Raw genomic sequence first — 12607 nt, 5'->3', positions numbered from 1 at the left:
TCATGACTGCACATAATTTAAATTTGATAAGTTATAGTTCAAAGTCAATTGGATGGAGCTATTCAAAGGCAATGTTTTCAGCTACTCATTTGAACTATATATTTTTCTCCTAGAAAATACAATTTACATTTCCAATGAATGTATGTTTGGTTAATATGACCCTTGTCATGTTTTGATTTATATTCCAATTTCATTCCTTTTTTCTTAGCTGTAACAGAAGGCTCTTCCCATGCTTCTGCAATTTAAGGCTTATACTGAAACACAAAGGAGATGGTCATAATAGTTAAAACTATGATAAATTATCTGGCTGTTAAAAGGTGATTTTAACATTAATTGAATATAATTAAATGTCTTTTAATGTATCACAGGGAGTATGATTACATTACTAGATAACTAATTCTACACACTTTAAAGCTTATATACAAGCAGACTTTGTGTATAGGGCTCCACATTCTGTAGGACACTGCACTTGGTTTAATGCCCTACCATTGTCATCTTAAAATTTGTATTAGTCTTCAAATAAGAGTATCCACATTTCCATTTTCTAAACTGAAAGTTATATAGTCAGTTCTATGTACAAAATATTAAAGTTTACTATAACTCATTTTAATAGTCATAATATGCTAATATATCACTCCATTCAAGGTAGCTCTGTCATTCCTTCATATTTTCTAATGTTTTCTAATTACTTATTGATGCATAACTAATTATTCCAAAATTTAGTAGCTTAACAAAAGCCATTTCATTATACCTCATGATATTTCGATGAGGACTTCAGCCAGGGATTTCACAGCTGTGACTGGGATCATGTGGTGTTATTCATCTGGCAGCTAAAAGATCCAACATGGTGTCAACCTACAATGCTTGGTACTTTGATGAAGCACTCCCTTTCATTTTGTCTCAGGATCTTTCTATGTAGACCCTTTAGTGTAATAGATTTCTACAAGTCTCAGAAATAATGCAGTGGAAGAAAAAGAGGAATGGGAAATTGCCAGTCCATTAATACTCAACTGGATATTGTTAAAACAACACTTCCACTGTGTTCTATTGTTCAAAGAAGCCAGAGTCCACTCATATTCAAGAGGAGGGATGATAGGCACCAACTCCTACAGGAAAAGTGTCAGATCATTTATATTCTTATTCAATTTGCTAAATCAGGATTAGGCTAATATAGACAAATAATTTATTTTTAAACATAAATAACTTTGTACACACTGCTTTTATGTCACTTAAGTAATTTTATAGACATATAGTTATCAAAAAATATATATTTTTATATATACACACACATAGATATAACAAAATAAAATAAATGTAAGTAGGGAGAGCTATTAGTACATATGTTTATAGGTAGAGATAAAATGTGTGGATGTAATTTCTACATATTTCCTCACTAGACTGAAAATTCCATTGGATCCATATTAGTTTCTTTTTTCATCATTAGGCCCTATTAAAGTGTCTGAAACCTAGATTGGACTTTATAGTCTGTTCTAGTAAGAGTTTCTGAAGTTAAAAAAAACAAAAAAAAACCTCATATATATTAGGTAAACATGGACATGATGTCAGTATAATATGAAAGTCACATTTGGTTTACACTTCGTTAATATTTGCATTACTAGGGAATGGTAACTGAAATAAATTACATGAATACAAGTGAGTGCTAGGAAGGATTTCAGTATAGTGTATGAAAATCACATACCTTACCTACTCCTTTCTCAGTTTGGTTGCATGCTGTCATGGAAGTGTTTACCATATGGTTCCTTACAATTCCTCCCCTCCTATCTATCTTAGCATATGTGAGTGTTCCTTACATTCCATTGTATACATCTGCTTTTACATTTTTAAAGAGATGCACTTATAATTGGTAGAATTAATTTATTGGGTTTTAACATACATATTTTCAAAAATCTGCAGCTTATTTTGTTGAAATCATTAAGACTTTTGTAATTAGTTGCAGATATTTTGAGAGTTTTTTTTTTTTTTTTAAGATTTTATTTATTTATTTGACAAACAGAGATTACAAGCAGGCAGAGAGGCAGGCAGGGAGAGAGGAGGAAGCAGGCTCTCCACAGAGCAGAGAGCCCGATGTGGGGCTCGATCCCAGGACTCTGGGATCATGACCTGAGCCAAAAGCAGAGGTTTTAACCAACTGAGCCACCCAGGCACCCCTTGAGAGGTGTGTTTTAACACTACTCTTCTTCTATCATTTTTAGAATGAAATGCTGCAGGATGAGAGGTTTCCCGATATACATGCATTGTGTCAGAGCAGAAACATTCATTCATATTTGTTGAGTTAAATTTACTTTGCATATATAAGTGGCATCACATCAACAAAATTTACTTTGTGTATTTAAATAACACAATGACTATTTCTATCATCTGCTTTTTAAATTGCAGTAAATATAAATATTTAAATGATTGTCAATTGACTTTATAGAAGCAACAAACAATTTTTTTAAGCAGAGAGTGATTGAAAACAATACATTTAACTTGACTTTATTTTATTATTGGATATTTAATCTCCTCTTTAATGATTCTTCTATGCAAAGAAGCCCAATTACACTTTCCTTATGCATACCAGTTAAGTATGAAACAAGGCTGCCTCTGGAAAAGAATTCACAGATTGTGTCAGATTATCAAATGCTTTTGCCAATGGAGGCCAGCAATTTAAGGGAATAAAAAGAAAAAATTTAAATCATCTCACAAAAATTGAAATTTCTTAAAATTACACGTGTAGATGTATTTTCATGAAAATACATATGAAATATAATAAATTCACAACCAGAAAATAAACGAATAGAATTAAAAATAAAACAGAACAGGAACCCCTGGGTGGCTCAGTGGGTTAAATCCTCCTCCTTCAGCTTAGGTCATAATCTCAGGGTCCTGGGATCGAGCCCTGCATTGAGCTCTCTGCTCAGCCAGGCAAGGAGCCTGCTTCCCCTGTTCTCCTCTCCCCCAAGTCCTCTCTGCCTACTTGTGATCTCTGTCTGTCAAATAAATAAACTCTTAAAAAAAGAAAGAAACAAACAAACAGGACATACTTTTCATGAGCCTAATTTAAGTGTAGATAATATGTAATGTGATCTCATGGGGTGTCTGGGTGGCTCAGTGGGTTGAGCCTCTGCCTTTGGCTCAGATCATGGTTTCAGGGTCTTGGGTTCAAGCCCTGCTTCGAGCTGTCTGCTCAGCAGGGAGCCTGCTTCCCCCTCTCCCTCTGCCTGCCTCTCTGCCTACTTGTGGCCTCTCTGTCAAATAAATAAATAAAATCTTTAAAAAATATATGTAATGGGATCTTTATGACTCCCAACAATAGAAAAGGAAAAAACTTATTTTTTAATGATAAATCTTTTGTGAGATTTTTAAATTCAGACTTTATTATTATTATTTTTTAGAGCAGTTTAAGATTCATCGAAAAATTGAGCAGAAGGTGCAGATATTTTTCTCCCCCAACATGCCCAGTCACTTCTATGATCACTATCTCCCCGAGTGGTACATTTGTCACAACTGATGAAGCTACATTGACACATCATAATCATCCAAAGTCCATTGTTCACAATATGGTTCACATTTAGTATTATACATTCTTTGAGTTTAAACAAATATATAATTATATGTAACTGTCATTATGGTATTATACAGAGTAGTTCCACTATTCTAAAAATCCCTTGTACTTTGCCTGTTCATCCATCCCTTCCCCCACAATCCCTCGCAACCACCGACTTTTTTTTTTCAACCTGTTCATTGTTTTGCCTTCCCCAGAATGTAATATAGTTGGAATCACGCAGTGTAGAGCCCTTTCAGGTAGGCTTATTTCACTTAGTAATATGCACTTAACTTTCCTCTGTGTCTTTTCATGGCTTGATAGCTCCTTTCTTTTTAGCACTGAACTGTATTCCACTGTCTAGATGTACCAGTTTATTTATTCATCCAACTACTGAAGGACCTCTTGGTCACTATTAAGTTTTGTCAATTTTGAATAAAACTGTTATAAACATCCATGCTAGAGATTTGTGTGGACACAGTTCTCAACTTCTTTGGATAAATACCAGGAATATGACTATCGGATGGTATGGTAAGAGTGTGTGTAGTTTTATAAGAATCTGCCACACTGTCTTCTAAAGTGGTTGTACTATTTTGCAATTACTGGTAATCAATAAGAGTTCCTGTTGCTCTGTATCTTCACCAGCATTTGGTGTTTTCAGTGTTCCAGATTTTGACCATTCTAATATCTGTATCATGGTATCTCATTGTTGCCTTTAATTATTTATGCAAAAAAGTCACATAACTTTTGAAAAATTGAGCAATGTATTAAAAGAGATATTACCAATAGAAACTATGATAAATTCTCCAAAAATACCTGGGTAAAATACATGTATTTTATGTACACAAGCTTTAATTCACATTATCATTTTTTTCCTTTATTAGGTAAGTATTCAGTGAATCCTAATTATTATTGTACAGTGCTGCAAAAAGAAAAAAGAAGTCTAGGTTTCTTTGATCTCATAACTTGCTTGTTGATTAATATAGGAAAGTTGACTGAAGTGTTACCATTAAGACATGATAACAAAAAGATAGATTGTGTCAATAGTCTTAGTCTTATTAGAGAAAACAGAAATGCAGATAAGGTTACATAATAGCTTATTGTTTTGTGTTAACTTCAATTAACTATGTAGTGATTGTATTATCAAAATGCAAAGGATATATGCAAATCTTATTCAGTGAGGTCTTATATTTGCCCAAACTAATGCATCTAATAATCTTTTGAATATTTCTCTGAAAATGTGTATGTTATTCTTATTTGTTATTTTTGATATTTTTGGAAAAGCACCTTCCAGATTAATATTAATACTATCCAGAAACTTTATCACTTAGAAATAAAACAAAACATGCAGCCCTTCTTTGATTGTTGGGGTGAAAATTTTAAGTTCTCTCTTTCAGTACAAAGGAAAGAACTTAAAAATCTGAATCTCAAATTTTAGTAAAATCATAGACATTGAGATCTCAGAAGCTGACATAAGCAATTCTAAAGCAAGAAGTAGTGAAATGGAAAACTTTCTTCACAGATGTCCACAGGAAGAAAAGGAGAATGTGAAGAATAAGAATCCTTACCACCTCTTAATATTACCAACTTTTGTGATAGAGTAGGCTAAGGGAAACTCCAAAGAGGATAAGGAATGAACATGCAAGTAAGAGGACTTCTGTTCATATTTCTCCCTGGGTATCTAGAGAACTAATTCAAAATATGTTCCTGAGCCAATAAGGTTGTGCCATCCTTGATTAGGAATGAACCTTGATGTCTTAAGGCACAAAAGAGCCTCTGTGCCTTTTTTGATTCCTCTGTGTTGGGGAAAAGATCTAGGTATTGGAGAATATCTCCACTGAAGGAGGCAAATATAATTTAGTTTAACCCATTGGGCTTGGCATAATGGTCAAAGAAAGAAAGAAAAGGAAAGAAAAGGGTGAAGGAGGGAAGGAAGGAAAGAAGGGGAAGGGAAAAAGAAAAGAATGTGACTCCAAGACAGATTGCAACATGGACTGCTTGGGCAAATAATGAGATGGAGGAATCAATGGAGATTCAGAATCTAGCACAGGTCAAAACTAAGACTCTCTGAATCAGCGAGTGTAAGTTACTTGCGCTTAACAATGCTGAGAAAACTGACCACTGCACAAGATATCCTGGTTTTGACATCAACAGCAGGAGTCTCAGGTTGCCCTAAGACCAGTGAGATTCAGTAGTCTCTCACTATCACTCTGAGAAGATGTACAACTCATTGCAATGAAATATAAACACACTGACCATCTTTAACCTGATTTTTTCATTCAAAATCCTTAGGTATCTTTCCAGAATACTGTTTGGGATCTACTGCTTCATTTTTAACATCTGTTGCCTCCAGTATTTAACCCATCCCTTTTGAACTGCTTTTTAGACTTTTCCAATTTTTAGCTATTACCAAGAAAAAATGACAGGTTGGATAATAATGCATACAACCTTTTACACTTGTCTAATTATTCCTTTTCATAAATCCCTGTAAATAGAACAAATGGATCAAAGTTTGTCAGCATTTCAAAATTTTGAAATATTATGCAGATTTTCCTCTAGAGAGGTTGTTGGTAGTATCACAAAATGTATAAAAATCATTGTGATAACCAGTCAGAATGGCTAAAATTAACAAGTCCGGAAATGACAGATGCTGGCGAGGATGCAGAGAAAAGGGAACCCTCCTACACTGTTGGTGGGAATGCAAGCTGGTGCAACCACTCTGGAAAACAGCATGGAGGTTCCTCAAAATGTTGAAAATAGAACTACTCTATGACCCAGCAATTGCACTGCTAGGTATTTACCCTAAAGATACAAACGTAGTGATCCAAAGGGGCACGTGCACCCGAATGTTTATAGCAGCAATGACTACAATAGCCAAACTATGGAAAGAACCTAGATGTCCATCAACAGACGAATGGATAAAGAAGATGTGGTATATATACACAATGGAATACTATGCAGCCATCAAAAGAAATGAAATCTTGCCATTTGCGACAACGTGGATGGAACTAGAGGGTATCATGCTTAGCGAAATAAGTCAATCAGAGAAAGACAACTATCATATGATCTCCCTGATATGAGGGAGAGGAGATGCAACATGGGGGGTTAATGGGGTAGGAGAAGAGTAAATGAAACAAGTTGGGATTGGGAGGGAGACAAACCATAAGTGACTCTTAATCTCACAAAACAAACTGAGGGTTGCTGGGGGGAGGGGGGTTTGGAGAGGGGGGGGTGGGGTTATGGACATTGGGGAGGGTATGTGCTATGGTGAGTGCTGTGAAGTGTGTAAACCTGGAGATTCACAGACCTGTACCCCTGGGGAAAAAATAAATATATGTTTATAAAAAATTAAAAAAAAATCATTGTGATATATACCTTTATAGTGAAGACATATTTTCATTGAGAGATAGATTAATTATTTTTGCCTGGGTGTTTTGGGATTCTTATGTCTCTTTCATATTATTTGTTCTTTTCTTTTTTTTCCCCCATTTACATATAGTTGGCATCTACATTTCCATTTAATTTGGAGCAGGCATTTGAAAAAAAATAAAATCATTTACTTCAGATTAGGTAAAAAATTAATAAAGCTTTGAGAAAAGACACACACACACACACACACACACACACACACACACACACAAGGGTTTATTACTGAAGATATGTAAAATTACCTACAGCTGTAATCCTTATACCAAACTGAATAGGAAAAACCCAGAGAGGATAAGACTAAACACAAAAACTCAACTCTGCACATCAACTATAAGTAACTTGAGAAGTTAAATTTTGCTCTGAATGAATATGGATAACATATATGCCAGAATTTTTTTTTCTGTTTTTTTAAGGTTTTGTTGTTGTTGTTGTTATTGTTGTTTTTGATTACCTACAAAGCACTCTAAAATTCTTTCCAGACCTCATTATAGGTAAATGTACTCTCAGTAATAAAACTTAAAGCTTATAATTGGCTTAAAGGTGGTAGGTTTTCTTTCAGCAGTTTGAAGGGACATGAGTCATAGGTCATAGGGTACCAAAGAGAAAGTAGGCTTATTCAAAGAGCACTGTTTCTGTCTAGTGGTAAATTTTAAAAATTATGATTGTTTTGTCATATGTTACTGATTTGTTGTTACATTATAATACCATATAAAATTTCAAAAATATGAGTCTTAGGTTATTGAGTACAGATTTATATTTGATTTATGGGAAAAAAAGTTCCCTCATGGAAACAGCTTTTATACCAATTTTACATATCTGATGGAACTTCCTATATATCTGAGTTATTGTCATTTATATGAAATATATAGCATATATTTGGTCATTCTGATACCTAAAATATATTTCCTGTACAAATTTGGTCTTTGTCGTTCCAGGATCACAGTTCCTAAAACTCTTGGAATTCCCTATCATAAAAGCAATAAAGGTGTCTTTTGTTATGTTAATAAAGTGACTTTTAAAGAGCCTTTCCTTAACCTAAGGGTGGGGGCTGGTTGCCAGTGACGCCAACCATGTGATTAAAAGGTTGAAATTTACCCCAACCCCTGCCCAGTGAAGGTAGCAGTCCTAGAGATTGAGTATCATTACCAATGGCTGATGATTTAATCAATGGTAGTGGTCTCCTTTATCCAGTGTTTAATTTCCACAGTTTCACTTTCCAAGGTTTTGGTCATCTGGGGTCAACTTTGGCTCTGGAGCAGATACTCTTCCTGTGGAATCCGCAGAAGGTCAAAGTGCCTATGTCATTCACCTCATTTCTTTCCCCATGTAGGCATTTTATCCTCTCGCATCATCATAAGAAGAAGGGTGAGTACAGTACAATAAGATGTTTTGAGAAAGAGCGAGACCATATTCATGTAACTTTTGTTAAAGTACACTATTATAACAGTTCTATTTTATTATTAGTTACTATTGGCTATCTCTTTCTGTGCCTAATTTGTAACAAACTTTTCATAGGTATGTATGTTTTGGAAAAAGGATAGTATATACAGGATTTAGTACTGTCCTTGGTTTCAGGTTTCAGACAGCAACTGGGGACCTTGGAATGTACTCCCTGAAGATAAAGGGCAGTGGCTATACCATAATCCAATGTAATGAAACGTGGAAATTTGGGGACAGTGGCACTTGGATGGAGAAGATGGAAGTTCTACACCCTTTCCCCATGCTGTGCCCTATGTATCTCTTCCATAAAACGTTTCTCTGAGCACTGTGAGCCGCTCTAGCAAATTAATCAAACCCAAAGTGAGGGTCCTAAGAAACTGATTTATAGCCAGTTGGTTAAAAGTACAGGTAACAACCTGAATTTGTGACTCTGTGTCTGAAGTCCAAGGAGAAGGGTTGGGGGTCATTGGAACCGCTATCCTATAGCTGGTTGGTCACAGATGACTCTTGCAATTGGTGTCTGAGGTGTGCACTGTGACAGTACAGACTTAGAGGACTGATTCTCGAGCCGGTGGAATCTGATGCTATCTCTGGACAGAGTCAGAATTGAGCTGAATTGTAAGACTCCCAGCTGGTGTCTAATCATTGCTTCTGGGTGTGGAGGACTCTCCCTCAACATTAAAATTCAGTTCAAAAACAAATTAATGTCTATAATTACTACTTCTGTGATATTTTAGGGAATGCTAGAATAATTAATGAAAAAAGATAGAATATTGACTGTGATTTCCAAATAGCTGTGAATCTTGAATATTTTCCTCATCAAATACCTTAGTTAAAAGGAATAATTTGTTTTTTACCAGCTTAAAACTAAGGTTAACTAGAACCGTATTATTAGTAATAAAGTAAATCTTCAAGAAGTTTTTAAAGATACAAATATAAACTATGTCAAATTGTACTTGTTTGGTTTTCCTGAAGAACTGTCACCATGTTATTTTCTTTAAAATTCTCTTCAGGTATTCAAATAGCAAAATAATAAATAAAATATAAAATGAAATAAATTATAAAATAAAGTAAAATTTACTTTGCATTCATCCTGTGACATCTTATAAAATGAATTTTGAAAAGTGGCTTTATGAATTTGAATAATTCCCAGTGTCACTCTTTTAAACTGCAAGTAAGCAAGCGAATATATTAAGGTCACTTTACTTTTGATTATATATGTGTGTATATATATGATTTACAATACAAACAGAAGAAACTAATGAAAATACTGGAAATCTTAAATCATTAGAAGTTTAGTAAATCACAGGGATTGGAAGATCAAAAGCAAATAGGATATAAGATTTATCAGAGAATTATCTTCTGATTAGGCGCTATTAATAATGGAACATTTTAGGGATGCCTGGGTGATTCAGTCGGTTAAGCATCTGCCTTCAGCTCAGGTCATGATCCCAGGGTCCTGAGATTGAGCCCCTCATCGAGCTCCACACTCTTTGGGGATCCTGCTTCTCCCTCTCCCTGCTACCCGCTCCCCCTGCTTGTGCTCTCTCTGTCTGCAAAATAAATAAAATCTTAAAAAAAAGTAGAACATTTTAGAAATGTTTGAAAACTGTTAGAGAAACATCAGTTATCTGGTAGTTACCTAGGAGATAACCTTATCTATACAGAACACAGACATGAGAAATTTTGCAGCTACCCATAAAAGCCTGTACTTCCTCTAGTTGCAGTTAAATACCTCAATTGTTTGTTCCCCATCTGTCCCAAAATATGGCAGATTAGAAGCAACAAATTAAAACTATTTGAAGGCACACATATCAATAAAAATGTTTTCCAAAATGATGACAAGAGACAGAAATAAGATATAAAACTAATCCCTGGTGTGCCTGAGTGGCTCATTGGGTTAAAGCCTCTGCCTTCAGCTCAGGTCATGATCCCAGGGTCCTGGGATCCAGCCCTGCATCATGGGGCTCTCTGCTCAGCAGGGAGCCTGCTTCTTCCTCTCTCTCTGCCTACTTGAGATCTCTGTCAAATAAATAAGTAAAATCTTTAAAAAAAAATCAAAAACAAAAACAAATCCCTGAACTCAGCAAACAGACTAATGTGAAGGAATAAATTTAAGGGGGGGGGGAGAGGTTCTAGAGTAGAAATTCTTCCAAAGTTTGCTCTTAGTCCTCAAGGATTTGGAACATTGTAAGGATGAAAACTAAAGGTTACATGACTGTAGTACTAGATATAATAATTTTGCACAACATATGAAGAATTTAGAATTATCTTTGTGTGTGATCATTTTTTATCCAAATATTTAAAAAACTCTTAGTTCTAAATATATCATTCAGATATCCCTCCCTCCCTTCTTTTACTTCTTTATCTCATTGTGATATGTTTGGAATAAGACCTTCTTGGGATTGCTCAAGTTTGAGATCTATTTCCCATGACATGAAAGCTCGATTAAGGGAGATATGAAGTTTTGTACTGGAGAGGGAAAAAGTCAGCTAGCTTATCATAAAGGCACTTTCATAAAGAGGTAAAGGGTGCTACCTCAAGTTTTTGTTTTTGTTTCCTTTTTCTTACAAGCACACAGGGACACTTCCACAGCCATGTTCCCTCTCTTCCACAGCCGTACCTGCTCCCTAGAGCTACCCAAAGATTTTTTTTTTAATCCCATGATCTTAAAATATGGTATATTTGACTCTCGTTGTTGTCAGTGACACGTTGCCACATATCTCAGAGAAAGTGACAAACAACATGTCCAGTAGTAGATAGTATTCTAGCACTGACTGACTCCATTAAATTTAGCTACAGTGATACAGTCTTGGGTTGAAGTTCAGGACAGTAACTGGTGTTTATAATCCCTGGGCTATATAGAAAACTTTTTACAAAATTTCTTTTCATATGTTCAGCATGTAAAATATATTATTACTATTAAGAATAGTTAATATTAGCATAGTGGTTAAGAAGCCAGAGTGCTTGGACAAGAATTCTAGCTCTATCTACCATTTTTTCAGCTGAATTACTGTGGTCAAGTTATGTTAACAACTGGGTACCTTTGTTGTCTTGCCTGTAAAATGAACATATTATAGTATGGACCTCCCAGGTTTATGCTGAGGATAAATTTGTTAACACATGTGAAACACTTAGAAGAATCTTATGGTATTGTGTTATGACAGTGTTTGCTGTTACTACATCCTGTTCAATTGAACTTTTCTGAAATAGTCACTTATTTTTTCAGGTTTATAAAATTTGCACATTTAGCTTACTGGTTTACATCATTTACACAGCCACGTCTTCTATTAATAAGTTCATCTTTTCAAAGTAGCCTTAGATGATAATAGTTTGAAAAAGGAACAGTTGAACTCTCTCCATTGCTTTATTAATGATGTGCAATGGAAGATCTGTTAATTTTTGAGTAGTTTATTTTTAAAAATCCATTAAGGTGAGAATAATGTTAAAACACAACAGAACAAAAAGCTATTTGAGCTTTTGTTTGCCAGATCCATTTATCACAAAACCTTTATGATAAATGCTTTGAAACTATTTAATCATTATAACAAGGTTACAGTTATAACTCAGCTGTCTCAATTTCAGTAAATTATACCATCTCAAGTTCAGTAAGTAGAAGGAATCAGGATTTGAGCTCAGGCAGCTAGCTTTAAGAACCCATCCTTCAGAGGAGCTAGTCACTTGGTCATTTGTGAGAAGAAATGTTGCCCTAATTGTGAAGGCAGGAAATATGGTAGAGAGGTCAGAGGTACCAAGACAAGAAGATCCCATGTGTTTTCCCAGAAATATGGTTGCTATAAATAGATATTTAAAAGATTGAGCTTGGTAGATTTTTTGTTTTGTTTTGTTTTGTTTTTTGCTTTGATTTCTGATTCTGCCACTTACCAGCTTGAGACTTTTAATACATGACTTAACATCTCAAAACTACAGTTTTGGTTCTTCTTGATTCCTTTTGGTTCCTATATAAAATATGAAAAATAGTTTCTCTATCAAGAGGATATTTTATAGAATAAATAATGTAAAATACAAAGTCCAGTGCAGTATATATTATACAAAAAGAACTCCAATGATAATTATTATTATTACTGTTATTGCTATTTTCATAGCTATTACTTTTATTCAGTTAAAAGAGCATGTGTAAGTGTAGAAAATGTGTTAAATATGGTGGCAGAGGAAGAAAAGTGAAATAAAATA

The sequence above is a fragment of the Lontra canadensis genome, unplaced genomic scaffold (assembly GCF_010015895.1).
Source record: "Lontra canadensis isolate GAN:19392208 unplaced genomic scaffold, GSC_riverotter_1.0 scaffold1, whole genome shotgun sequence".
Taxonomy (NCBI): domain Eukaryota; kingdom Metazoa; phylum Chordata; class Mammalia; order Carnivora; family Mustelidae; genus Lontra; species Lontra canadensis.
The sequence above is the reverse complement of the archived record's forward strand: the minus strand, read 5'-3'. Positions refer to the sequence as shown.